This window comes from Gorilla gorilla, chromosome 23 (genome assembly GCF_029281585.2).
Source record: "Gorilla gorilla gorilla isolate KB3781 chromosome 23, NHGRI_mGorGor1-v2.1_pri, whole genome shotgun sequence".
NCBI lineage: Eukaryota > Metazoa > Chordata > Mammalia > Primates > Hominidae > Gorilla > Gorilla gorilla.
This window is the reverse complement of record NC_086018.1, coordinates 40,696,575-40,723,542: the sequence shown is the minus strand read 5'-3', so window position 1 is coordinate 40,723,542 and position 26,968 is coordinate 40,696,575. Positions and strand designations below refer to the sequence as shown.

The 26,968-nt window shown below is 51.0% G+C and overlaps 1 protein-coding gene across 18 annotated transcripts in view; it reads left to right on the top strand.

Annotated features, from left to right (window-relative positions):
* The first annotated feature begins 2,993 nt into the window (after window positions 1–2,993).
* Window positions 2,994–26,968, top strand: part of A4GALT (alpha 1,4-galactosyltransferase (P1PK blood group)) — a 29,072-nt gene continuing 5,097 nt past the window's right edge. For 4 of the 18 annotated variants that reach the window (XM_063704778.1, XM_063704774.1, XM_063704773.1 and 1 more), the window contains exon 1: window positions 3,009–3,155. The gene's annotated coding sequence lies outside the window, so the exon portion shown is untranslated. Of the gene's footprint in view, window positions 3,156–3,385; window positions 3,525–4,873; window positions 5,123–10,360; window positions 11,118–13,319; window positions 13,385–26,968 lie in introns of those variants that run through there. The other 14 variants (XM_055374792.2, XM_055374793.2, XM_063704770.1 and 11 more) reach the window with 12 other exon arrangements.

Here is a 26,968-nt window from a genome sequence, read left to right as displayed (position 1 = left end):
CCTGCCAGGGTGCTAGGAGGAAGGGAAGAGGGGAGCACTGGGCTCAGAGGTGGAGGGGGTGCTCCGGGGGTCAGGAGAGCCCAGGGCAACATGGGCCAGGCTGTGCTTCCAGGGCAGTTTCACAGATGAGTGAACTAAGGCCAGGGCAGGTCAGACACATAGGCTCTTTTGTCCCCTGCTTCCTCCTTCATGCCCTGGCCTCTGAAGCTCTCCCTGCAGCCGGGACAGGCCAGGCTAGAAAATAATTTGGCCTCAAAGGCTGCTGGGGCTTTGGGGGTCAGGCAAATTTGAATTCCAACCTCTGCTTGTTTTTTTCTTTCTTACCTTTATTTTGAGATAGGATCATTTTATGTTGCCCAGGCTGGTCTTGAACTCCTGGGTTCAAATGATCCTACTGTCTCAGCCTCTGTGAGAGGTTAATTTCCATCTTGGGCTCAGTATTTTTGTTTTTTCTGGGACGGGGTCTCGCTCTCACCTAGGCCGGAGTGCAGTGGCATGATCTCGGCTCACTGTAATCTCTGCCTCCCAGGTTCGAGCAATTCTCCTGCCTCAGCCTCCTGAGTAGCAGGGATGACAGGCAGGCACCACCACATTTGGCTAATTTTTGTATTTTTAGTAGAGATGGGATTTTGTCATGTTGGCCAGGCTGGTCTTGAACACCTGAGCTTAGGTGATCCGCCTGCCTCGGCCACCCAAGTGCTGGGATTACAGGCTTAAACCACTGCACCCAGCCAACAGCCTCCGTTTTTTTTGTTTGTTTGTTTTTGAGATGAAGTCTCGCTCTGTCGCCATGCTGGAGTGCAGTGGCATGATCTCAGCTTACTGCAACCTCTGCCTCCCGGGTTCGAGTGATCCTCCTGCCTCAGCCTCCCGAGGAGCTGGGACTACAGGCGCACGCCGCCACGCCCAGCTAATTTTTGTATTTTTAGTAGAGACGGGTTTCACCAGGTTGGCCAGGATGGTCTCGATCTCCTGACCTCATGATCCGCCCGCCTTGGCCTGCCAAAGTGCTGGGATTACAGGCGTGAGCCATTGCGCCTGGCCCAGCCTCCGTTTTTTTCATCTGTAAAATGGGGATAACAGGGTGACCTCAGAGGGTTGTGAGATTAACAAGCTGCAAGGAGGCCATTTCCCCAGGCATAGCCAGGAAGAGCTTGTGGGTCTGGGCACAGCTCCAGTGATGGCTATTCTAAGAAAGCCATTCCCTTCTCAATTCTCTTTTAATCCCTTTGCTTAAGTCCAGGGGCAAGTCTTTGCTGGGTGCTGGCCTGCCTTGAATATCTCTCTACACCTTTCGAATCTTCCTTTTTTTTTTTTTTTTGAGACGGAGTCTCACTGTCGCCCAGGCTGGAGTGCAGTGGCGCGATCTCGGCTCACTGCAAGCTCCGCCTACCGGGTTCACGCCATTCTCCTGCCTCAACCTCCTGAGTAGCTGGGACTACAGGTGCCCGCCACCACGCCTGGCTGATTTTTTTGTATTTTTAGTAGAGACGGGGTTTCACCTTGTTAGCCAGGATGGTCTCGATCTCCTGACCTTGTGATCTGCCCGCCTCGGCCTCCCAAAGTGCTGGGATGAATCTTCCTTTTAACAAGGAGAGGGCAGGAGGAACTCAGCTCTTGGAGGGGCAACAGGACCTACCCGGGCTTTATAACATTGTTTTAGTTTTATTTTTACTGTTGCCTTCTAGTCTCTGAGATACTGGTGTTCCATTTAGGGTAGCAATACAAAGTTTCTCTGAAAAATACATTTGTGATCATGGAAAAGCCAACATAAAGCAAAAGCATTAAAAGTATTACAAGTGGGCCAGGTGCCGTGGCTCACACCTGTAATCACCACACTGTGGGAGGCTGAGGCGGGTGAATCACTTGAGGTCAGGAGTTCAAGACCAGCCTGGCCAACATGGTGAAACCCTGTCTCTACTAAAAATACAAAAATTAGCCATGGTTGTGCACGCCTGTAGTCCCAGCTACTCAGGAGGCTGAGGCAGGAGAATCACTTGAAACCAGGAGACAGAGGTTTCAGTGAGCCGAGATGGTGTCACTGCACTCCAGCCTAGGTAACAGAGTGAGTCTCTTCTCAAAAAAAAAAAAAAAAAAAAAAGAGTATTACCAGTGGAGAAAGGGTCCATATTCATTCTTTTTTTTTTTTTTTTTTTTTTTTTGAGACAGAGTCTGGCTCTTGTCACCCAGGCTGGAGTGCAGTGGCATGATCTAGGCTCACTGCAACCTCCGCCTCCTGGGTTCAAGTGAGCATGTCCAGCTAATTTTTGTATTTTGTAGAGATGGAGTTTCACCATGTTGGCCAGGCTGGTCTTGAACTTCTGATCTCAGGTGACCTGCTTGCTTTGGCCTCCCAAAGTGCTGGGATTACAGGCGTGAGTGCTTGCCTGGCCTCTTGTTTCCGTTTTAAGATGGGAGAAGTAACAGCCTGTGATGGGAATGACCCAGGGAGAATGGAGAGAGGGCAGGGTTTCGGGTTCAGTGTTGGCTTGAAGGGTCGGGATCTTCTGGAGGGGGTGGTCGTGGCCAGGAGCTGGACGGGTTCAGCCCGGTCCCAAGAGGGAAGGGACTGGGTGCTACCTCAGCGGGTGGGTGGGGGAGCTGGTGGGAATTTTCTACTGATTCCTTCATTCGAAGTGTATTTATTGGGCACCCATTGAGTGCCAGGCTCTTTCTCAGGGCTAGGATAGAGGTTCCATTTTCTCAGTGGCTTGGGCAATGGGTCATCAGCTGAGTGAGAGGATGGGCGTCAGCACTCAAGAAGTCACCCAATGGTTTCATTTTTTGCAGTCTTTGTTGTCCCAGAGGAGTAAGAACTAAAAGCACCAGGACTGTGACATGCTGGAAACATGGCATGTTCCAAAGAGAATAAAATACAGTTTTATGATACACGAATTGTGTGTGATACATTCCAATTCCTCACATTGAACAAATTACCAATAGCAATATGCTGTGAAGATGGGCGAGGTGAGAGTGAGGAGGAGGAGTAGAGAAAGGACGGGGCGGCGTTAAGGATACAGCAAATAACTGGAATTCCGCAAACACTGGGGTGATGCAGGCAACGCCCTTAGCACGGTCCCGGCAGGAGGCGGTGGGATCAGGCCGACCCGGGTCCCAGGGGTGACAGCGTCCCTTCTCCACTGCAGAACATCGAGGTACTCAACCCTCTGAACCTCAGTTTTCTCATCAGTTCAATGGGGAAAACGGGATGGTAACCCGTAATACTGGCGGCGCGGAGGCCGGGGAGCGCTCCCTACCTGTTGGCCGGCGGGCCGGGGACGGTCCGCACCCGCCCCGGGGAGCAGCGAGGGCGCGCGGGCGGGGTCGCGGGGACCCCGCAGGGGCTCTGGGGACCGGGACCCGCAGGGTAGGTCGGGACGGGCGGGGCGGGGCGGCGCTGACCACGCCCCGGGCCGGAGGGGTGGTGCTGCCTCCCGCCGGGCCCCAGGCACTGCCCTCCGGCCGCCGCGCCGCCCGCCCGCCGGGGCCCCGCTGTCCGCTGCCCGCCGCCGCTAGAGCTGGAGGTACGAGGGGCCGCGCCGAGGTTGCGGGGGACGGGGGCTCCAGGGGGATCCTGCGGCTCGCAGTGGGGAGGAGGCGCCTCAGGAAGGCAGGGGCAGGGGCGGAGGGGCTGGGCCGCCGCCCTAGCCCGGGCCACCTGTTCTGGAGGCGACATTTGTGCGCGCACGAACCCCGCGCGGCGGTCCCGGCCACCGCCTCCACCCCAACTGCGCCCCGAAGTGGAGCGCGGCGGCGGGACCCGGAGCCCCGGCCCTTGCGGGCAGGACGCGCCTGGCTCCGGAGCCCTCGAGGGCAGCCCCACCCGGTTGGGTCCCGGGGCTGGAGAGGGGGCGTCAGGGAGAAGCCGGGTTCGAGGCAGGCTCTGCCCGGCCACCGTGGGTGAGTCGCGCTCCTCCGTCCGGGGGAAGCCTGGGCGTCGGGCGGTGCTCGCCCCGGAGCGGATGCGACTGGGGACGGGGATGGAGAGCGGCCGGCAGGAGGGAGCTCTGCCGGACTGGAAGCGTCGGCGCCGGCCTTAGGGAGGGTGAGGATTTGGACCTGCCCAGAAGCGGGAAGGGCCCTCCCCGTGCGGGAAACGGCCTGGGTACGAGCTGGGCACGGGACGAGCCGGTTGGAGTCGCCCGGCCTCCGCGCTTGCCTCGGATCCGCAGGCGCCCCTCCCTCCTCTCCAGCTGGGGAAGGTTGAGGACTGAGCGGGAGCGGAACTGGGCTTGGGAGAGGATCTGCTGGGGCACCTGGTCCCAGCGCCCATCCCGTTTCACTGCCAGGGCGAGTCCCCTTCCCTCAGTTTCATCACCTGTCATCCGGAGGGACAAGTTCCCACCTGGATAGTCTCGGCTGAGCCTCTGGCCCTGAGTGGGTTAAAGCGCCATCTCCCCTGCACCCACCTTTCCCTCACGACACCCTCTCTGCGGCTTCCTCCCCTCCGCCAACGTCGAGTGATTGTTCGGCGAAGGCCCCTTGGGGTCACTTACCCTGCACTCAGCAAATAACCCCGAGCACCTGGTGGGTCTCAGGCCAGGTCTGGCCTTCCCGTTCCCGCCACCAGCTGCCCAAAGACTTACCTTTTGTCACCTCCTCCCAAAGAATGGGGGAGCCACCCTGCCCAGGGTCCCATAGCAGAGTGCGGATGGAGCCAGGCCTCCCTCGAGATTTCCCACAGCCCTCTTCCAGCCTCAAACCTTCTCCAGGACCCGAAACCCTGCTACACTGTGTTTCCATAGCTGCAACCCCCAAAAAGAGGGTCCCCAAATCAAAGGAATACAAAGGAAAACAAAATATAAAGGAAAAGAAAGGAAGAGGAGAGATGGAATCCTCTCTGTCATTAGTTTTCTGTTTGTTTGTTTTTTAGGGTCTCCCTCTGTCACCCAGGCTGGAATGCTGTGGCAGCTCACTGTAGTCTCAAACTGCTAGGCTCAAGCGATCCTCCCACCCCAGCTTCCCTAGTGGCTGAGACTGCAGGCACACACCACTACACCTAATGTTGTCATTAGTTTTTCTCTCAAACATTTTTCTAATGCCTTGGGTGCCTGTCGTTTCTTGTCTGCTAGGACAGCTCAGTATTAGAGGATAAACTCCGAAATGGACAGCCATCTACAAAGTATGTTTTGTTTCCTTGTACTAATTGAAGCCCTCTAGCTGCTAGGTTAATGGGCCCATTAATTTCCAGTTCGTGTGATGGGCCCTGGGACCCCAGTGTGGGGCAGGATTGGCAGAATCTCCAGGTGGTTTGTGTGGAACACCAGGAGGTTGTGAACTACCACATCAGCCCCAGCTAGCAACTCCCAAGCCCACCTGGCCACGGGGCCACTGGGTTCAGACCTCCAAGGATGCAGTTCAGCTGGGGATGCAGGTCCCGGAAGGTGGTGGCCGGTGGACGGCCTCCACCACCAAGCCAGCCGTCTGAGTTCTGAAGTGCACCTCCTCTCACTCTCCCCAGCTGCCTCCTTCTTTGGGGACCTGCTAGGCATGCTCACAAACTCCTGTTGATCACCCTGCATTTTCATTGGCTCACCGCATGCTTCCCTCCAGATTGGAAGCTCCTGGAGGGAAGGACCCTTGTCCAGATCCCAGAGCCCAGTGCCAGGCCTGGCACCTAGCAGGTGCTTCCTGAATATTGTTTGAATGAATTAACCGAAAGAAGTAGGAAAAACCATTCCTGTTTGCATACTTGTAGATAACTATTGTTAACATTTGCCTTTTTTTTTGCCAGATCTTTAAAAACACGTTTTTCCAGCCGGGCGCGGTGGCTCACGCCTGTAATCCCAGCACTTTGGGAGGCTGAGGCGGGTGGATCACTTGAAGTCAGGAGTTCGAGACCAGCCTGGCCAACTTGGTGAAACCCCTATCTCCACTAAAAATACAATAAATTAACCAGGTGTGGTGGCACGTGCCTGTAATCCCAGCTACTCAGGAGGCTGAGGCAGGAGAATCACTTGAACCTGGGAGGCAGAGTGTGCAGTGAGCCGAGATGGTGCCACTGCACTTTAGCCTGAGCAACAGAGCGAGACTCTGTCTCCAAAAATAAATAAATAAATAAATAATAAAATAACACGTTTTTCCGTATTTGCATATCTTGTCTATATAAAATATTTTTCCATTAGTATAATTTCACGAGCATTCCTCATCGCAAACATTTTTTATATTTTTCAATGCTTGCATTTTGCTACGTCATGTTGAGTTATTGGATCTCTTGACTTTTTAAAAATATATTTGGCTCTTTTCGATAATGTTACATTGAATTTCTGCATACATTTATACATGGCCAGATCTTTCCTGGGAAGGAATTAACCTGGTAATCAGTGCATATGAACTTCTAGAATGGCTGTATCTGGACCCAGCTAGATATTTCTTCGTATTTCCTAGAAATGAAACTCCTGGGTCAGAGTATGAGAAGCCAGGTTCTTTGTGTGTTGCTTATTGATTGGTTTGAGCTCATCAGTAAGGTTTCACCCCTTGTCTGGTCTCTGTGTGCCAAGGATCTTTCCCCAGTTTATCATTTGGCTCTTATTTGTGGGTGTGTTTGTGCATGCGTGGGTGTGTGTGTGGGTGTATATCTGTGAGACAGAGAGATAGAGAGGAGCAGCAAGTTTTTTGTTTTACTTTATCTGTGTGTGTGCTTTCTGATGAGGGAGACTTGGCTACATTTATGAGCTGATGGGAAAGCTAGAAGAGAGAGCTCAGCTCCCTCAGGCCCAGGACAAGGAGGGACAGGTTGATAGGCTGAGGTCTCCGAGGACTGAGGAGGGGGGAGGATGCAGTGCTGCTCCCAAGGATCCTCCCGGGCTGGTGAGGACAGGAGGCAAGAGGGAGGGGCTTGGGGGACACTTGATGAATTGGCTTTGATCTTCCCCAGAGGGAGTTGGAAGTCAGCAGAGGGGAGGGCCCCAGTCTGGTGCTTCCTCCCTGGGAGGGAGCAGTTGTGAACACTCCCATTGATGACTACGCAGGGAGGAGAGAGCCTAGTTCAGGGTGAGTCCATGCAGGGCCAGGTTCAAAGCAGGCTGTCCACATACCAACCACAAGCCCTTGGGAATTGCTCTTCTCTACGAGGCTCCGTTTCTTGTAGCTATCAGGAAGTGGCAGCTCTTTGAATAAGTGCCTTTTCCTCTCCCATCTGCCACCTTTGTCTTCCCTCTGGACATATCCTGGGGGTTCAGGAGCTTCCAGCTGTGCAGTTGGCCACAGGACTAGGGGAGCCCCCTTCCCTTCCAGACCAGTGTCCACATACCCTCCCCTGTGCCCACACACCTTCCCCTGTGCCCGCACTCTCACCCACCACAAGCCTACTCCAGCAGGAGCACCACAGCCTTCTGCGGTCACGCTGTGCAGTCAGCTGGCAGACAGGGAGCCAGGTGGACCAGCACATCAGAGCGAAACAGGAAGAGTGTCTGTCTTCACCTTCGCTGTTTGAAAGTCATTGTCCCAGATATAGGTACGGGACCCAGAGAGCCCCAATCATCTGTGACCATCATTTGCTCCTTCCCCTTCTGTTGGGGGTAGGCCTCTACCCATTAAGCCAGACACTGTTACCTGACCTTACCAGACCCTCTCAGCCACCATGCTCTGTTATTCCCATTTTACAGACAAGGAGACTGAGTCTCAGAGTCAAGCACCTCCTCCTGGCCACAGTGAGATTGAGCCCCTAGCTCTGGTGCAGCCCCAGGCAAATGAGGCTGGGCCACAGGTAGACAGACCCCTTTCCCCCAGCAAAGGGTGTTTGAACCCCACTCTGCCACCGCCCAGCAGGCCTTGGTTTCCTCTGCACTTACACTGTAGTTAATCATAAGAGGACCTGCCACACAGGATGGTGAGGGATTAAACAAGTCAAAGCAGAAAACCACTTTGACCAACGGCTGCACATGGTCAGTGCTCAGAAAATACACGCCATTGTTATTATTAAACCACACAGCTCCAGGCCTGACAGTGAGCTTTTAATAAATGTTAACTCAACACTGGAGAAGCCTTCTCACCCCGTCAGCAGTGCAAACAGAAACAACAGTGAGATCACATTTGCCACTCACCCCAGTGGTGGAGAGGACGGTCATGCACCCCACTCGCCCTCCTATGCCCTGGGAGAGCCTGTGGTGAGGCAAGTGTGCCCTGAGCCTGGAGTAGGAGTGGGAGAGAGCAGGTTAGGGCTCCATATCTGAAGATTTAAATTATATTTCTGAGGCCGGGCGCAGTGGCTCATGCCTGTAATCCCAGCAATTTGGGAGGCTGAAGCGGGCGGATCACCTGAGGTCGGGAGTTCCAGACCAGCCTGACCAACATGGAGAAACCCTATCTCTACTAAAAATACAAAATTAGCTGGGTGTGGTGGTGCATTCCTGTAATCCCAGCTACTCAGGAGGCTGAGGCAGAAGAATCGCTTGAACGCAGGAGGCAGAGTTTGCAGTGAGCTGAGATTGCACCATTGCACTCCAGCCTGGGCAAAAAGAGCGAAACTCCATCTCAAAAAAAAAAAAAAAAGAAAAAAAGATTGTATCTTTCCGGCCAGGTGTGGTGGCTCACACCTGTAATCCCAGCACTTTAGGAGGCTGAAGGGGGTGGATTGCTTGATTCCAGGAGTTACCTTTTTTTTTTTAATATAATTTTTGAGATAGGTTCTTGCTCTATTGTCTAGGCTGGAGTGCACTGGTGCAATCATGGCTCACTACAGCCTCAACCTCCTGGGCTCGAGCGATCCTCCCACCTCAGCCTCCTGAGTAGCTGGGACCACAGGCACCCTCCACCATTCCCTGCTATTTTTTTTTTATTTGATTTTTTGCAAAGAAGGAGTCCAGTTATGTTGCCCAGGCTGGTCTGGAGCTCCTGGGCTCAAGTGATCCTCACACCTCCGCCTCCCAAAGTGCTGGGATTACAGGCATGAGCCACCTTGCCCAGCCCTGAATTACATTTCCTTTGACCCAGAGGGCTCACTTCTAGGAACCAATCCTATAGAAGTAATTAAGGACATGCTCAGAGATGTAAGTGATGGTTACCATGGTGTTGTTTATAAAAGCCAAAAAGATCAAAACATTTCCTATCTTGACCACATTTCTGGTGGTCAAGATAGGAAATGTATGAAATGAAGGCAGGAACTACCTTAAGATGGGAGACAACGTTGCCTTGGAATTTATGGTATGAAGCTGTATTGCTTTCTTAGATCTCTAAGTCACACTGTAGCACTCCCAAAATCATCCCAATCAAAAGGCAAGTCCTTCAGCAGCTCTCAAGGCCCCCTGTGGCCCACCCCCCCTTATCTTTCTGACCTCCTGTCCTGGAACCCCCCCACCCCACATACTCTGCTGTTTGCTCAGAACTCAGCCACACTCACCCCTGGATCTTTGCAATCCCTGATCTTCCTCCTCCCTGAGTCACTTACCCCAGGGCCCCACAGTGTGTTCCCTGGCTTCCTTCAGGCCTCAGCGCAAATGTCCCCTTTTCAGAGCGGCACCCCCTAACCCAACTGTGTGTAGTAGCCCCTGCCCCGCAGCCCATCTCCCTGAGTGCATTTTTCTCCTGGCACATTTTACCCCCTGATGTATTTCTTTATTTCTTTTCTTTTTCTCTTTCCTTTTCTTTCTTTTTTCCAGCCTGTAGTGCAGTGGCACCATCTCGGCTCACTGCAACCTCCGCCTCCTGGGTTCAAGCGATTCTCAGCCTCCCGAGTGGCTAGGATTACAGGTGCCAGCCACCATGCCTGGCTAATTTTTGTATTTTTAGTAGAGACAGCATTTCACCATGTTGGCTAGGTTGATCTTTTTTTTTTTTTTTTTTTTTTTGAGACAGGACCTTGCTCTGTTGCCCAAGCTGGTGTGCAGTTATGAAACCCTGGCTCAGTCTTCTGGGCACAAACCATCCTCCCACCTCAGCCTCCCAAGTAGCTGGGACTATAGGCACATGCTAATTTTTGTATTTTTTGAAGAAACGGGGTTTCACTATGTTGCCCAGGCTGGTCCCGGACTCCTGGGCTCAAGTGATGCTCCCGTCTTGGCCTTCCAAAATTCTGGAATTACAGGAGGGGGCCACCATTCCTGCCTTTTTTTTTTTTTTTTTGAGACAGAGTCTTGCTCTGTTGCCCAGGCTGGAGTGCGGTGGTATAAGCATAGCTCAGTGCAGCCTCAGCCTTCTGGGCTCACGCAGTCCTCCCACCTCAGCTTCCTGAATAGCTGGGACTACCACGCCTGGCTAATTGTTTTATTTTTATTTTTTGTAGTGATGTGGTCTCCCTATGTTTCCCACGCAACTCTTGGCCTCAAGATTCTCCTGCCTCAGCCTCCCAAAGTGCTGGGATTACAGGCATGCGCCACCGTGCCTGGCCTCTGGCTAATGTTTTTATTTTTATCTTTTGTAGAGATGAGGTCTTCCTGTGTTGCCCAGGCTGGTATTGAACTCTTGGCCTCAAGATCCTCCCACCTCAGCCTCCCAAAGTGCTGGGATTACAGGTGTGAGCCACCTCGCCCAGTCAGCACCTGATGTCTGTCTGTCTGTCTGTCTTTCTTTTTTTTTTTTTGACAGAGTTTCGCTCTTGTTGCCCAGGCTGGAGTGCAATGGCACAGTCTTGGCTCACTGCAACCTCCACCTCCCGGGTCCAAGCAATTCTCCTGCCTCAGCCTTCCAAGTAGCTGGGATTACAGGTGCCCACCACCATGCCTGGCTAATTTTTGTATTTTTAGTTGAGGTGGGGTTTTGCCAGGTTGGCCAGGCTGGTCTCGAACTCCTAACCTCAGGTGATCCACCTGCCTCGGCCTCCCAAAGTGCTGCGATTACAGGTGTGAGCCACCTCGCCCAGCCAGCACCTAATGTATTTCTTCACTAATTTTCCCCTACTAGAATGTCGGCTCCATGAAGCCAAAGACAATCCTCTTCCCTGTTGTACATATTCCCTGACCTTGGAGAGGGGCTGCCACACATTGGCGCCCAGGCACTTGTTGGATGAACAGTCGAGGTGCGAAGGGCAGTGCTGGGGACTTGTCTGGTTTCTTTCCAGGATGACTTCTTGCATGAGGTTGAGCAGAAACTCTCACCTGTGAATTGTCACCTCCTGACTTTGTCTTCTGCACCTTTGGCCTTGACCCAAGGGGGCGGGTGGCATGGAGCCGCTCTAAGAGGTCAGTGATGTTGGCTTCTGATGGAATGGACAGAAGTGGTGCCAGGAGACCAGGTTAGGAAGGTCTTTCTAGAAGGGTCCTAAGAGATTGTCTTTTCTCAGCTCTTTATTTTACAGATGAAGAAACTGAGGCTCAGAATTGAGGGGGAGGCTACAGAGCAGGGTGTAGAAGATAGACAGGCCCCTTCTCAGGCAGTATCCAGTTAGCAAAGGTGGTTAATGACAAGAACACGCAGTAGGTGATGCTGGGGGAGCGGGGGGAGAATGAGCACTCTCTTTTGCTACTATTTTTGTTGTAGTTGTTGTTTTTTTGTGACGGAGTCACACTCTGTCGCCCAGGCTGGAGTGCAGTGGCTCACTGCAACCTCCGCCTCCTGGGTTCAAGCGATTCTCCTGCCTCAGCCTACCAAGTAGTTGGGATTACAGGCTTCCGCCACCACGCCCAGCTAATTTTTGTATTTTTAGTAGAGACAGGGTTTCACCCTGTTGGCCAGCCTGGTCTTGAACTTCTGGCCTCAAGTGATCCACTCACCTCGGCCTCTCAAAGTGCTGGGATTACAGGTGTGAGTCACCACACTCAGCCTTGCTACTGGTTATTTTTAATCTTTAAGACAGTAAAACAGGTGAAAGTGAAGCAATATGGAAACTTTCTTTCACATAGAACGAACTCAGGACTCTTCTAACTCAGACCGAGATTTTTAGATGCCCTTTCCGTGGGCATTGCATTTGCCAGGCAAGATTTCCCTGTGAAGAGCTTTCCCTGCTATTTGCATCTCTGGGATCTCTGCGCATAGCAAGTGACCAAGTCAGAAAACTTATCCACATCCAGGCAGCCTGGCACGACAGGATATCCCCACGTGTGCATGTGCGTGTGTCCAGAGTGAAGGTGTAAGAGCCCAGATTCAAGGTCACTCAGTGCTTTCGGAACTGAGATAAAACCCGGTGGAGGGGTTGCGGGGAATTTCACTCTGCCCCGGAGAAGCCAGCCCCACCCAGCCAGATCCAGCTTCCTGTGGGGAGCTAGAGTGACCCTGGGAGGGAAGGGTGGCCTCAGGGAAGGAAGAAAGGCGCTCTTGGGACCGGCAAGTAGTCAGGTACTTTACCATGAAGAGCTAAAGGCATGTGACTTGATTTGTACCTTCAAATAATGAGGCAGCTGTAATTTGCATCTGTGTAGTGTTTATAGTTTGCAAAGGGCATTTCCCAGGATTAGTTATCACATTTGATCCTGGCTTTGTGGGCAGGACTGGTATCATTTACTCATCCTTTCAAAAAATACGTACTGAGACCAGTCACGGTGGCTCACGCCTGTAATCCTAGCACTTTGGAAGGCCGAGGTGGGTGGATCACTTGAGGTCAGGAGTTCGAGACCAGCCCGGCCAACATGGTAAAACTAAAAATACAAAAATTAGCCAGGCGTGGTGGCACGCATCTGTAGTCCCAGCTACCCGGGAGGCTGAGGCAGGAGAATCTCTTCAACCCAGGAAGTGGAGGTTGTAGTGAGCCAAGATCATGCCACTGCACTCCAGCCTGGGCAACAGAGCGAGACTCGGGGGTGGAAAAAAAAAACAAAAAACAAAATACAGAAAATATGTATTGAGCACTTACTATGTGGTAGGATCTGTGCTGGCCCCAGGGGAGATGACTGAGTAAAAACAGCATTGGTCTCTGCCCATTTCTATGCTATCATTATATCATTGTTTATTTAATCAGCCTCTTCAAGAAAGACCTTGGGTTGTTTCTAATCTTTTGCAACTGCAAACCTGTGACCTTGTGCAAATGTCATTCATCTGTAGGATAAAGCCCCAGAGTGAGATAGATGTTGTTAAATTGCGGCTGAGCACTGTCTGCATGCCCACTGGCTGTGTATGAGCATGCCTGTTTGCTCACAGCCTTGCCAAAATAATGTGTTAAGTGTTTTGGATTTTTGCTAATCTGATAGGTGAGAGATGCTATCTGAGTATGTCCATTTGCATTTCTATTACTTATAAAAAGATCCTTGCTCTAGCTTACTTGTTTAGAGGTCATATTTTGTATGTGTGTGAATTGTCTTTGGCCCATTTTGTTTTGGGGTGTTAGTCTTCTTATTGATTTCTGGGAGCTCTTTATATATTAGAAAAATTCGACTTATGTGATATGAGCTGCATTTAAGTTGTCCCAGGTTGTCACTTCTTTTTTTTTTTTTTTTTTTGAGACAGAGTCCTGCTGTGTCATCTACGCTGGAGTGCAGTGGTGTGATCTTGGCTCACTGCAACCTCCATCTCTCAGGTTCAAGCAATTCTCCGGCCTCAGCCTCCTCCCAAGTAGCTAGGGTTACAGGTGTGCACCACCACACCTGGCTAATTTTTTTTGTATTTTTAGTAGAGATAGGGTTTCGCCATGTTGCCTGGGCTGGTCTCAAACTCCTGAGCTCAAACCATTCACCAGCCTTGGCCTCCCAAAGTGCTAGGATTATAGGCATCAGCCACAAGGCTGCATTGTTTTTATTTATTTATTTATTTATTTATTTATTTATTTATTTATTTATTTTGAGCTGGAGTCTTGCTCTGTTGCCCAGGCTGAAGTGAGATGGCACCATCTTGGATCGCTGCAGCCTCCCCCTCCTGGGCTCAAACTATCCTCCCACCTCAGCCTCTCAAGTATCTGGGACCACAGGTGCATACCACCATGCTCCACTAATTTTTGTATTTTTTTGTGGAGATGAGGTTTCACCATGTTGTCCAGACTGGGCTCAAGCAATCTGGCTGCCTCAGCCTCCTAAAGTGCTGGGATTACAGGTGTGGGCCACTGCACCCAGCCTCACATAGATGTTTAATATCTTTTGTTAAGTTTAACCCTGAGTGTCGCGGCTGTTGTAAGCGGGGTCTTCTCTTTTCCCATACATTCTAGTGACTTGTTATTTATATTTAAGTGTGTGTGTTTACACTACCATCTTCCAGTATGCTTTAGTTTTTACTTTTTCAATTATTTATCTTGACTTTTCCAAGTATACAATAATATCATATGAAAATAGCAATAGTTTTAACTATTTCTATTGGGTTTTCTTTCTCTCGTCAAATTCCTCTGATAAATACACCCAGTATAGTGATGATGGTGGTGGCAGCATCTGTGTCTTCCCTGAGCTTAGTATTAGTGCCCAGGTATGAAACTGTGTATTCGTACTCTCTGGAGTATGAAGCTGGTTCCTGGCTTCTGTGTTAATCTATATAATTTTGTTAAGGAAGTGTCCATTGATTCATAATTTACTAAGTGTTGGCTACTTTGTTAAATGTTTTTTGGTGTCACTGGGGATGATGATTTTTCTGCTTAGATCTATTTAATATGATGAATTATATTCATGATTTCCTAATTATGTTGAACCATCCTTGCATTATTTGAATAAACCCCACTTGCATTCCTGAATCACCCCCATTTTTTAATTTTTTTTATTTTTTGAGACAGAGTCTCACTGTGCCACCCAGGCTGGAATGCAGTGGTGCAGTCTTGGCTCACTGCAACCTGTGCCTCGCAAGCTCAAGCGATTCTTGTGTCTCAGCCTCCTGAGTAGCTGGGATTACAGTTGTGCCCCACCACACTGGGCTAATTTTTGTATTTTTAGTAGAGATGGGTTTTTGCCATGTTGGCCAGGCTGGTCTCAAACTCCTGGCCTCAAGTGATCCACCTGCCTCAGCCTCCCAAACTGCTGGGGTTACAGGCATGAGCCACTGTACTTGGCCTCCATTTAATTTTAATGTGCTGCTGAATTCTATTTGCTTATATTTTATTTTGGATTTTTACAATAATATTCGTAAGTGAAATTGGTCAGAAGGATATTCTGTGAAGCCGTTGTCAGGTTTTGGTTTAAGTATTTGCTTTACTTAAATTTTTTTTTTTTGGCCTGGCACAGTGGCTCATGCCTGTAGTTCCAGCATTTTGGGAGGCCAAGGCAGGTGGGAGCCTAGGAATTCAAGACCAGCCTGGGTAACATGGTGAAACCCCATCTCTACTAAAAATGAACAGGAGGCTGAGGTGGGAGGATCATGTACTTGAGCCTGGAAAGTAGAGGCTGTAGTGAGCCATGATCGTGCCACTGCATTCCAGCCTGGGTGACAGCAGACCCTGTCTTAAAAAAAAATATATATATATATATTTAAATTTTCCTTTCTATATGTTCCTGTTTAACAGTTTAAACATTATCTGTTATTTCTGAGTTTTCCAGGATTCCCTCCCAAAATGTTTTGCCCTGGTGCTTTTGTTTTGTAATGGTAGTCCTTTTATAATTCTGTTTCTAATGTGGAAGTTGTCCTGTGTAGATTAGCTATGTCTTCTGGGATCCATTTGATTTATTATTTTTGTCCAGAAATTATTTTATTCAGGTTTTAAATTTTTTTTGCTAAGTACTATTTTATGTTTTAAAACAATTATCTGCTTATTTGGTTATTTTCCCATTTGGCATTTCCTAGTTTGTATGGGAAGCTTTCTCCCCGCCCTCCTATCTTGATTAGGTTAGTTGGTGGGTGTATATTTTATTGGCTTTTTTCCAACAAGCCAGCTTTTTACCTTATTTATTAGTTCTACTGCTTATTTCTTCCCTAATTTATTTCTTTTCCTTCCTTCCTTCCTTCCTTCCTTCCTTCCTTCCTTCCTTCCTTCCTTCCTTCCTTCCTTCCTTCCTTCCTTCCTTCCTTCTCTCTTTCTCTCTCTTCTCGAAACAGGGTCTTGCCGTGTCATACAGGCTGGAGTGCAGTGGCACCGTCATGGCTCACTGCAGTCTTAACTTCCCAGGCTCAGGTGATCCTCCTGAGTAGCTGGCACTGCAGGTACACACTACCACACCTGGCTAAAGTTTTTTATTTTTTGAGAGGGAGTTTCGCTTTTGTTGCCCAGGCTAGAATGCAATGGCGCGATCTCGGCTCACTGCAACCTCCTTTTCCTGGGTTCTCCTGCCTCAGCCTCCCAAGTAGCTGGGATTACAGGTAGGAGCCACCACACCCGGCTAATTTTGTGTTTTTAGTAGAGATGGGGTTTCTCCATGTTAGTCATGCTGGTCTTGAACTCCCAACCTCAGGTGATCTGCCTGGCTCAGCCTCCCAAAGTGCTGGGATTACAGGCGTGAGCCACCACGCCCAGCCTTTTTTTTTTTTTTTTTTTTTTTGTAGTGACAGTCTCACTGTGGTGCCCAGGCTGGTCTCAAACGATCCTCCCACCCCAGCCTCCCAAAATGCTCTGAGATTACAGACAGGAGCCACCATGACCAGCCATTGTTTCTGTGTTTTATTTTGTGGTTCTTTTTCTAACATTTTTCTAACATCCTTTATGTTTTAATTGTTACATACACTGGTGGCTAAAAATATCCTGATCATTGCTGTAGCTGTATCCTGTAGATATGGATACTTGGTGTTTTGGTATTTGTTGTTGGTGGTGGTGTTATATTTTGAGAAAGAGTCTCACCCAGTCACTCAGGATAGAAAATGATGATGCAGTTTCGTCTCACTGCAACCTCTGCCTCCCATTCAAGCAATTCTCGTGCCTCAGCCTCCCGAGGTAGCTGGGGCTACATGCATGTGCCACCGTGCCTGGCTAATTTGTTGTATTTTTAGTAGAGACTGGGTTTCACCATGTTGGCCAGGCTGGTCTCAAACTCCTGTCCTTAACTGATCCGCCTGCGTCAGCCTCTCAAAGTGATGGGATTACAGGCGTGAGCCACCACGCCCAGCCTGGTGTTTTTATTATTTTTATTTGCTAGGAATCCCATAGATATAATTTTTTTAAAAATTCCCGATTTTTAAATTAATTTCTAGTCATATTGCTTCATAATCATAAATTTTTAAAATATTTTTTGGATGTTATTGACATTTTCTTTGGACTGAATATGGTCAGATTTCATGACTGTTCCATCAGCTCAGCTCTTGAAAAGAAAGCATAGTATCTATCACTAGGGTAGAGAGTTTGAAATATTATAGTACCTTACTGATTATCTTATTTGGGTCTTCTGAATTCTTATTTCTGTTCATGCTACTTAATGTTTCTTGGACTGAAAGTGGTAAATTAAAATCTCTTATTAGTGTTTTGATATATTTATCCTAGTATCTATAATTTTTCTATTCTGAAAATTGCTACAGTATTATTTGATGCATTATGAATTACACCGTTAGCATAATAAATTGCCCTTCTTTGGCTAATTTAGTGAGGTTTGTTGTGATTTTGCATCATTTTATATTAAGATTATTGCCCCAGCATTTTGTTTGCATTTGCTTTTATATCTTTGCTTGTTCTTTTTTTAATTTTTTTTTTTTTTTGAGATGGAGTCTCACTCCATCACCCAGGCTGGAGTGAAGTGGCGTAATCTCGGCTCACTGCAACCTCCGCCTCCCGGTTTCAAGTAATCCTCCTGTCTCAGCCTCCCAAGTAGCTGGGACTACAGGCACCTGCCACCACGCCCAGCTAATTTTTGTATTTTTAGTGGAGAACGGGTTTCACCTTGGTCAGGCTGGTCTCGAACTCCTGACCTCAGGTGATCCACCCGTCTTGGCCTCCCAAAGTGCTGAGATTACAGGCGTAAGCGACCGCACCTGGCTGTTCTTATAATTTTAACCATTCTAAGTTATTTCGTTTAAGGTATGTCTCTTGAATAGAGAATAGAGATAGGTTATAGGTTATGCTTGAAATCTAATCTAAAAATCTTTTTCTCCTTCAAGATTAGTGGGTGAAACTTTTTTTTTTTTTTTTTTTTTGAGACGGAGTCTCGCTCTGTCACCCAGGCTGGAGTGCAGTGGCGCGATCTCAGCTCACTACAAGCTCAGCCTCCCGGGTTCACACCATTCTCCTGCCTCAGCCTCCCGAGTAACTGGGACTACAGGTGCCCGCCACCACGCCTGGCTAATTTTTTGTATTTTTAGTAGAGACGGGGTTTCACCGTGTTAGCCAGGATGATCTCGATCTCCCGACCTCGTGATCCGCCCGCCTTGGCCTCCCAAAGTGCTGAGATTACAGGCGTGAGCCACTGCACCCAGCCAACTTTTTTTTTTTTTTGAGATGTACTCTGTGTCACCCAGGCTGGAGTGCAGTGGTGCGATCTTGGCTCATTGCAACCTCCACTTCCCAGGTTCAAGCGATTCTCCTGCCTCAGCCTCCCGAGTAGCTGGGATTACAGGCACACATTACCACACCTGGCTAATTTTTGTATTTTTAGTAGATACAGGGTTTCACCATATTGGTCAGGCTGTAATTTTTGTATTTTTAATGGAGACGGGGTTTCACCTTGTTGGGCAGGCTGGTCTCCAACTCCAGACCTCAAATGATCTGCCAGCCTCGGCCTATCAAAGTGCTGGGATTACAGGTGTGAGCCACTGCACCTGGCCTGGAATTACTTTTTAAAGTGTTTTTATTTTTAAATTCATGCTGTAATTTTGGATTCGAATTTGTATTTGTCTTGTGCCAGTATTTTCTTTTTCTTTTTCTTTTTCGAGATGGAATCTCTGTCGCCCAGGCTGGAGTGCAGTGGTACGATCTCAGCTCACCGCAGCCTCTACCTCCTGGGTTCAAATGATTCTCCTGCCTTGGCTTCCCAAGTAGCTGGGACTACAGGCGCGCGCCACCATGCCCAGCTAATTTTTTGTATTTTCAGTAGAGAGAGGGTTTCGCCCTTATTAGCCAGGCTGGTCTCGAACTCCTGACCTCAAGTGATCCACCCACCTCGGCCCCCCAAAGTGCTGAGATTATAGGCATGAGCCATTGCGCCCGGCTGTGGCAATATTTTCATAGTGAATTTTCTTTATATATAAGCGAGTATTTGTGCTCCTCACCCCCGTTTCCATTTTGTTTTATGCCTTTAAATTTTTTTTCATATTTGAATTAGTTGAATTTTCCTGGAGTGGCAATTAACAGGAGGTTTTGGTGGAAATTGGGAGAGAAGCCAGGACAGTTCTCTGGGTTTCTCTGGTGAAAGGCTCCCTCCTCTGTTGCCATGGTAATGGGTTGTGCTTTTTAAAGTATGGCCTTTCTCTGCATCCACTCCTCTTTCACCTCCAGAACCTAACCTGTCTCAAGAGGTCACCTGCCTCCAGCCCTGAGTACTCCCAGTTCATTCTGGCCGTAGCTCATGCCTTCTGCCATCTCCCTTTTAGAAGTGGCCTTTTCTGGGGTCTTCCACTCTTGAGCTCCCCCTGCTCCGCCGCCCCCCTCCGCCCCCCCGCCCATTGCCATGTCTGCTGCCCGCAGGTGCTTTGGGCCACACTCAACTGTGGTTGGGAGTTTGCGGGTTTTCCCTGCCTCTCAGTTTCTCTCGTTTGTCTTTACCCATGTTGCTTTGTATAATTTGGTAGAAGAGGGAAAATTCAGAACTAAGCTGCTGCCTTATTCCTCCTGGAATGAAGTCCACCTCCCTGAGTTTTCTGTTTGTAACGTCCACCCAGAGAGCAAGACCGCCTGCTTGATTCCTGGCTTCTGAGGCGTTAAAGGCCTGGGAGGAAGAATATTTTGTAACCTCTGCTCTGAAAAGAGCCCTTCTGCCCTTCTTACAAACAGCCCTTCAGCCCTTCTATCTTTTTTTTTTAATTTTTTTAATTTTTTTTTTTATTTTTTGAGTCCAGAGTCTCACTTTGCTGCCCAGGCTGGAGTGCAGTAGTGCAACCTCAGCTCACTGCAATCTCCGCCTACCAGGTTTAAGCAATTCTCCTGCCTCAGCCTCCTGAGCAGTTGGAATTACAGGCATGTGCCACCATGCCCAGTTAATTTAAGTTTTGTATTTTTTAGTAGAGATGGGGTTTCACCATATTGGGCAGGCTAGTCTTGAACTCCTGACCTCATGATCTGCCCACCTTGGCCTCCCAAAGTGCTGGGATTAGAAGCATGAGCCGCTGCGCCCGGCCACAAACAGCCCTTCTTATGCCCATTACTTCCTCCTAAAAACTGTCATTCTTACTTCTTGGGTAGAAATATTATATTTATTTGTGCCTTGGAAGATTGTGGGGCTAGGGATGGGGAACAGGACACTTGGTCCTCCAAGCAGGGTTTGGAAGCTCTGGGCACTGAGTTTTCACATCACGGGGGGTCTGAGTTCCAAGACCAAGGAGCCCACCCCCTCCTTTGATGGACAAAGCAGTGAAGGCCCAGGGAGGGGCAGAGGTGGGTCCAAGGTCACGTTGCCAAATCTTAGCAGGTGCGGAAGCTGTCAGGCAGGGCCTGGATTTGAATTCTGTACTCGGTGCTGTTTCTTGGCTCTGTGGCCTTCCGCCCCAGATCCCTCAGAGTTCTTGGCGCCTCAGTTCTGTGCTAAGGTGTTACTTATCCCATGCAGTTAGCAGCAGGTGCCCATGTGTCCCGCCAAAGTTAGAGCATTTGGTTAGCCTGCACCCTCCCTCCCCCGCACTGTGCAGAAGGGAATCTGAGGCCCAAAAAGGAAAGTGACCTGTCTAAGGTCACACTGCAAGTCATCTTCCCGACGTCACTGGTGAGTGGGCCAAGGACAGCTTCCTAGTTCTGCACTTTCAGAGTTTTCAAAACACTCCTTATTGCAGGCCGGGCACAGTGGCTCATACCTGTAATCCCAGCACTTTGGGAGGCCGAGGCCAGTAGATCACGAAGTCAGGAGTTCAAGACCAGCCTGGCCAAGATGGTGAAACCCTGTCTCTACTAAAAATACAAAAATTAGCCAGGCGCGGTGGCAGGTGCCTGTAATCCCAGCTACTCAGGAGGCTGAGGCAGGACAATCACTTGAACCCGGGTGGCAGAGGTTGCAGTGAGTTGAGATCGTGCCACTGCCCTCCAGCCTTGGCAATAGAGTGAGACTCTGTCTCAAAAAAAAAAAAAAAAAAAAAAAAAAAAACCAAAAACAAACAAACAACAAAAAAAAAGCCCACTACTTATTTATTTAATACATGTGGCTGACCCCTAGGCTGGGCTAGTCTCTGCCCCCAAGGCATTCACAGCCTGGTGGGGACAACACACACACACGCACACACACACAGTGGGGCAGCATGCTCTCACACACACACACACACACACAGAGCAGGGCAGCATGTGCTAGCCGAGGCTGCAGTGTGGAGAGCAGGGGTGCTGCGGCCAGCAGACCACACTGTGATGTACCCCAGCCCGAGTGCCACTGTGGCCCCTTTACTTTTCTGAAAGTTAAACAGGGGAGCAGGGACTGGGATTGGCTGGAGTAATCCCCGCATCCCTCACTGGGGGTCAGGCTGAGCTAAGACAACCTGCCGACCCCATTATTTGGGCCAGGACCGCCTGGACTCCACCAGGTGCATCCTCAGCAAGTGAAGGAACCCGGTGGGCGTTCCACCTTATCTGCACGAAGGCTCCGGAGCCGTTGTCTCCCACTACGTCCCCTCCCCAAAACCACCCAGTTCCAGTGAGTCCAGGTGTCCTCTTCCTGGCAAGGGGGCTCCCATGCCAGTTGGGGGTAAAGAGTGTGTTTCAGCCCGACATGGCAGCTCACGCCTGTAATCCCAGCACTTTGGGAGGCCGAGGTGGGCGGATCACCCGAGGTCAGGAGTTCCAGAACATCCTGGCCAACATGGCGAAACCCCGTCTCTACTAAAAATACAAAAAAATTAGCCGGACATGGTGGCGCACTCCTGTAGTACTTGGGAGGCTGAGGCAAGAGAATCGCTTGAACCTGGGCGGCGGAAGTTGGCAGTGAGCCGAGATCGCACCACTGCACTCCAGCCTGGGCGACAGAGCAAGACTCCATCTTTGAAAAAAAAAAAAAAAAAAAAAAGTGTGTTCCTCTGGTGGGGGAGCCCCTTTTTCCAGGGACACAAGTCCTCAACAGCGGCTGCACATCTAGGTGCCTTCAGTCTTGTGAGCCCGGCCCTGGCCCTCTCTGTCTCCTGCCATTGCAGCCCCGCCCCTGATATGATGTTGTGGGGTCAGGGACCAAGAAAGGCATCCTGGTGTCTGCTGAGGGGGATGAGGAGAGAGAAAGGAGAGAGAGAGAAAGAGAGAGAGAGAGACCAACCTGGAGTGGCCGGAGGGAGAGAGGGGAGGGACAAGGAGCCCCAGGGAGAAAAAGCTGGAAGAAGACACTGATCAGGGGGACGAGACATTCATTGGTCGATTGAGGAGGTCATCAGAAGGTTCCGTCATTGACTTCTGGGCTCTCCTTTCCTCTTGTGTGGACTACGTAGGGTGGGATCCACGTGTCATGACAGTGTCGCGTGGGTCTCTGTCTCCTTCCCTTGGCTCTGCTTGCCTCAGGGCTGGCTTCATTACCAGGCAGCCTCTACCCTGACGGTTCCTGGCTCACACCTAGTGACCCCATGGGAAGCACATACCTCTGCTTGGCCCAGACTGGGTTCTGTGTGCCTCAGCCGGACCACTGCGGCCAGGGGAATGTGGTACTATCATTAGCTGGACCTGAGTCAGTGCTTATGGCAACAGCCAGGGAGCAGGGCCCACAGGCAGGGGTGGCTCCCCACAGGACAGCAGGTGTTCTCAGGAGGATGAATGGGTGCAGGGTAGGTAAACCTAGATGACCCCTCTGCCTCCACTGCAGAACAGCGGTGCATGTGACTTTTCTCCTTTTTCTCCTGCTGTGGCGGGAGCATTCTTTATGGAGCTGCCATGTTAGTGATGTTCAAAGCCACATGTGACCTTAGGGTCATGGGGACTCTGGAGAAAGGTAGTGGGAGAAGTTTCCTTTCTACCTCACCCTGGCCAGGGGTCCACCTCGGGCTCCTGTCTGAGTCTGGGATCCAGCTGGGCCCTGACCACACTTAATCCCCACAGCAACCTGTGGCCTGGGTGCTGGTGTTACCCCTGTCCACAGACGAGGAACCAAGGTTCAGAGAGGTGGCTTGTCTTGTGGGCACGTGGCAGGGCCAGGAAGGAAGCTCAGGTATGTTGGTGCAGGCCGTTGTCCTCCAGGCCTGGCCACATAAAGTCCTGCTCAGGGAGGAAACCATGAGGCAACGAGCTGGGAGAACCTGGGGGTGAAGCCCACCTTGGTCCCTGTCTGACCAGGCAAAGGTGGAGGTGGGTGGGGAGGGGACCCGATTTGGCTCCACTAGAGGCAAGTATGACCATGGGACAGGGATGGCAGGCTCTCACCATCCAGTTGGTGACAGCTGTGGGACTGGGAGCATGATAAAGAGCATGCTACATCCTGGCTGCATGTCCCTGCTTCCTGACCTTAAACACTATCCTGAGTGGTCCTTCACTTCTAGCCCCATCAGAGACTTCTGCACACAGATACCCACCAGTTCCCCTGCCGGAGGAAAGGCCTATAACGCGATGGCTGTGGCCACATCTGTTAAGGGCCTGTTCCGTGGGCTGGGCCCAGGAGATGCATTGCCTCCCTCCATCCCTCCAAAGTGGAGTTAATCCCATTTTGTGGGCAGAGAGACTGAGGCTCCGAGGAGGAGCATGGCCTGACTGCAGTCACGTGGGTGGTGACACAGTGGGAGCACCCGTGTGACCCTGGCGCTGGTGTCTTACACCTCAGGGGTCTGGGGTCACAGTCACAAGTCAGCAGGGGTGGCCACACCCCAGCCTGGCCACCCACAGGGGCCAGCTCCTTATCTGGAGAGGCTTGGAAGGCACAGCAGTATCCAGTCATGGTCACTGATGCGCCCCCCCTTGGCCACTGCTGGGCCTGTTTCTCCCCACTTCCCACCTTTGAATGAGCTGCTGGCCTCCCACCACCCGACCGTGGCTTTTCTCCTGGAGTTCCAGTTCCTGGGCCCTCTTGTTGAGACCCCAAGAACATGAGAAGAGTGGAAATAGCCTCTGGCTCTCCTGGAGGGCCATTCCTCATCTCATCACTATCTGTTGAGCTCCTGCTGTCGGCTGAACCTGCGTCAGCACCAGGAACAGAATGAGAGCGAGGAGCCCCTGCCCCTTAGGACTGAGACAACGGAAAACACATACAATCATTTCCAGGGGATGAGGGCTGCGCTGGGCACGGTGGCCCCACCATTGAGCCCTGAAGCCCCCGTCTCCTGGGTAGATTGCCCCCTACCTCAGGAGCAGCCCATCCCCAGTGACCCACTGCGGGCCAGTGTTGGTGTAGGCCCCTGGGTTAGTCGGGGTTCTCCAAATAAACAGAACCAGTCGATGAGAAGATGAAATAAGACATCCTCTCTCAGCTCAGCAGTGAGGCAGGAGAACGGGGGCGAATTCCTCCGTCCTCAGCCTTTCCTTCTACTCAGGCCCTCGAGGGTTGGGGGCCCACCCACACTGGGGGCCATCTGCTTCCTGAGTCTGCCATTCGAATGGTAATCTCATCCGGAAACACCCCCAGACACACCCAGGAGTAACGTTTAATTGGGGCACCCTGTGTCCTGGTCAAGTTGACACATGAAATTAACCATCATAGCCCTGACTCTGGTTTGGAACAAACATCTCTGAAGGCCACCCCAGCTGCAGAGCTCCTATGGGACTGGCCGAGGCCCCTGTGGCAATGACAGCCTCACAGCTCAACATCTCCCTCTGTGCAGTCCCTTGCCCTCACAGGGACCCAGAGCCCTCCCCTTGCCCTGCATGGGGCTCTCCAAGTCCTCAGTCAGCTCCCCGGGCCAGGCCCATGACCAAGGGCATTGAAGGAAATGTCGAGTGATGTGACCGAGAGTGACAGAGGAGGGTGGTGGTCACTCACACCAAGGGGCAAGAAAATTCAGGACGAGTCCGCAGTGCAAAGTGAAAGCAAGTTTATTAAGATTGTAAAGGAGCCGGGCGCAGTGTCTCATGCCTGTAATCCCAGCACTTTGGGAGGCCGAGGTGGGCGGATCACTTGAGGTCAGGAGTTCAAGACTAGCTTGGCGAACTTGGTGAAACCCCATCTCTACTAAAAATACAAAAAATCAGCCGGGCATGGTGGCACATGCCTGTAATCCCAGCTACTCAGGAGGCTGAGGCAGGAGAATTGCTTGAAGCCAGTAGGAAGAGGTTTTAGTGAACCGAGATCGGGCCATTACACTCCAGCCTGGGCGACAGAGCAAGACTCATAAAAAAAAAAGAAGGTAAAGGAATAAAAGCATGGCTACTCCATAGAGCAGCCCCTAGGGCTGCTGCTTACCCATTTTTATGGTTATTTCTTGATGATATGCTAAACAAGGGGTGGATTATTCATGCCTCCCCTTTTTAGAGCACACAAGGTAACCTCCTGACGTTGCCATGGCATTTGTAAACTCACGGTGCTGGTGGGAGTGTAGCAGAGAGGACGACCAGAGGTGACTCTCATGGCCGTTTTGGTTTTGGTGGGTTTTGGCCGGCTTCTCTACTGCAACCTGTTTTATCAGCAAGGTCTTTATGACCTGTACTTTGTGCTGACCTCCTATCTCACCCTGTGACTTAGAATGCCTTACCCGTCTGGGAATGCAGCCCAGTAGATGTCAGCCTCATTTTACTCAGCTCCTATTTAAGATGGTGCTGGTCTGGCTCACACGCCTCTGACACCTTTGCCTCTCGGGGCCTCCGTGTTCCCGTCGGGACATCGGAATCTCCAAGGGCATAACCCTGGTGCTCTGGGAGCCTCTCTGTCAGCACTCAGCCTGGATGGCGGGCTCAGTGCGGACTCCGTTTTGTTGGGTCATGGTTGGCCAGTGCTAGGCTGAGCTGGGCTGGACACAGGGCTGGAGGGGTAGCGCCCTTACTGTAGGGACAGGTGGGGGTGCAATTTGTGTAGGGATGAAAAGCACCAGCTTGGAGGGCCTTTTCTAGGCCCTTGGGCCTAGCCCCTGATGCTGATGCCCCTAGTTGGGGTCTGCAGAGCTGGTGCCAAGAACCTGGCTGGTAGGGGTCTGACCCAGCCTTTGGCCTTCTGTCTCCATTGCCCTGCACCTCTCGATTTTTTTTTGTTTTTTTTTTTGAGATGGAGTCTCGCTCTATTGCCAGGCTAGAGTGCAGTGGCACGATCTCAGCTCACTGCAACCTCTGCCTCCCGAGTTCAAGCGATTCTTCTGCCTCAGCCTCCTGAGTAGCTGAGACTACAGGCGTGCACCATCATGCCAGCTAATTTTTGTATTTTTAGTAGAGATGGGGTTTAACCGTGTTGGCCAGGATGGTCTTAATCTCTTGACTTCATGATCCGCCCGCCTCAGCCTCCCAAAGTGCCGGGATTACAGGCGTGAGCCACCGCGCCCGGCCATGCCCTGTACCTCTCCTCTCTCCTCACTTCCTGCCTAAGATGAGTCATGGGGGATCCTGGCGATGGGAGCCATGGAAGGGCTTAGAGCAGGGGAGTGGCCACAGTAACAGGCTAACTGGGAGTAGCTCCCTGGTGACAGGGTGGGAAGTAGTGAGCCTGGAGGCAGGGGCAGGCAGCAGGGGTGTGCCAGGCCCAGCTGACAAGGCCCAGGACATAGGCTGCAATTGCGAGGCCCGTCTCGGGGGCCAGGAGCATGCTTTGGGCCTGAGGTCACCCGGATATTGGGCTGCGGCCAACTTGGCCCCATATACAGTTTCTATTCCTGGGTCTTGGGCTCTGACACCAAATATGGCGTGGCCTGAGTCTGGCACCCCCAACTGTGGTCCGACGACATATCCTGCTCCTCCAAGTGGGCCCGGACCCCGCCCACACCATGGAGTCAGATCATGCCAGCACTCGGGGCCCCCAAGTGGGCAGAGGCTCCTGCTGCTGCTACTGGCCTTCCAACTATCCACCCATCCGCGTGGTTCACATGGGGTTAAAAGTACTCAGGACCAAAATAGCCCCTCTCCCTGCAGAAGAAAGACAGGGGCAGGGGGCACCATGTCTTGGTTCACACCACAGCCTTGTCCTTGCTACCCGCATCCCAGGGAGCTCACCCGGCCTCTGCCCCCCACCTTTCGCACTGGCCCACTTGGTCACACAGCGATCTACACGCTCATTGGTTCACTCTTACTGGTCACTCACTCGTTCACTCATTCATTCATTTACTG